Genomic DNA, 1472 nt, shown 5'->3' on the forward strand with positions numbered 1-1472 from the left:
CAGCTCATTTCCTCTAATCTATTCAGTCACAGATCATTTTATTGCAGGTTCACACAAGAATTTGAGGGATGAATTTAAATGTCATGTTATGTTGTGTTTTTCCACATGTATCCCGTGTGTGGATAAATGTCAGTGATGGATGTCTCTTATAATAGCAGCAGTAGTTCTGAGAAGATCTCTTTGTATCCTCCCGACCTTTAATACAAAATGGATGAAATTCTACAAACTGTTTAATAGATATTGGTCACAAATATAAGGTCCCAACAGTGTCACCATAAAACTTCTTATTTATGTCATTTTACACTGAAAATGATGAATGTACTGAATTTACTGTATTAATTTAACATATTTTATTTTGTTTAATTAAAAACAATTTTATTATATTCATTTAAGCTATTGCATTTGCATATATATGTATATGTTTTATATCTGTTATTTATGTTTCACTGTGCTCAGCATTACAGTATTTTTTAGGATGCACTAAACTGTAAAATAATAATACTGTTTAAATAACTGAACTGTAATAAATCAACTTTGTCTTGTGATCTGAGGTCAGCAGAGATTGAAGTTTACTGCCTCTACATCACAGCTAGGTTTAACAGTCTTAATATCCAGCATTATGTGATTAAAAATGATCAGAGGAAACTGTTTCCTGATAATAAAGCATTTCTATTCTTAATCAAAGATAAATCAAAATATAAGTTTGTCAATATGTAAATGAGAAATGTAGTTTGAGTAGTAGAAATGATAATATCTGAGAACTGTGTCACCGACTCTTTAGAAAAATTATTAAGTATTGTCATTGTTAAACACAGAACCATGATTTATATGTGGTTTTACTGATAGTAGCACAGTCAGATAGACAGAGGGGATAAGGTGTGGGTGGACCTTGGATAATTAAATGTCAGCACCTTGATTGGATGGCTAAAATGTAAAGATGTGACATCCAGTGAAGGAAAGGGGAGAAAGGGTGAGCGGGTATAAAAGTGGGATGAAGAAGTGATTCTGAGTTCTTCCCTTTTGTCTTCTGTGAGATGATCGGTTCAGACAATTGGATCTAAGAGGTTCACAGTTCAAATTCCAGCAGCGATGTTCGAGGGGAAACTGCAGTCCAACCTGTAAATGTGCAAAATTTTGTATTTTTTGGCTTTTCATCTGCTCATTTTTGCCTCTTTAGTTAATTCAGATGGATTTTCATTTACATTTATACTTCCACTGCCCAGTGGCTTTCCTGCTGAGTGATTATCATCAACTCAGAACATCAGGATAAGGGCATCAGAAACAATGATCGGTGCAACGTTTTGGGCAGTAAAGTAATTCACTAGCTGTCTTGATCGATCTGTTATACTGTCTCTTATATTATAGTGATTTACTACATGATCTAAAAGCCCAGTGCGCGCTCCCGACGCAGGGGATACCGACCTTGACACGTCACCTGGTTAGCAGCTGCGTTCAGACCGACAGCAGCTCGT

At 35.3% G+C, this 1472-nt stretch overlaps 1 protein-coding gene across 2 annotated transcripts in view; it reads left to right on the top strand.

Moving 5' to 3' along the window:
* The window catches only part of LOC102306303, a 34021-nt gene extending 32660 nt beyond the window's left edge, over positions 1-1361 (top strand). For both annotated transcript variants that reach the window (XM_042215696.1, XM_005950835.3), the window contains exon 7: positions 1272-1361. The gene's annotated coding sequence lies outside the window, so the exon portion shown is untranslated. The remainder of the gene's footprint in view (positions 1-1271) is intronic.
* Positions 1362-1472: the final 111 nt, after the last annotated feature.

Source organism: Haplochromis burtoni, unplaced genomic scaffold (assembly GCF_018398535.1).
Source record: "Haplochromis burtoni strain Fernald_Lab_line unplaced genomic scaffold, NCSU_Asbu1 Contig_797, whole genome shotgun sequence".
Classification (NCBI taxonomy): Eukaryota; Metazoa; Chordata; class Actinopteri; order Cichliformes; family Cichlidae; genus Haplochromis; species Haplochromis burtoni.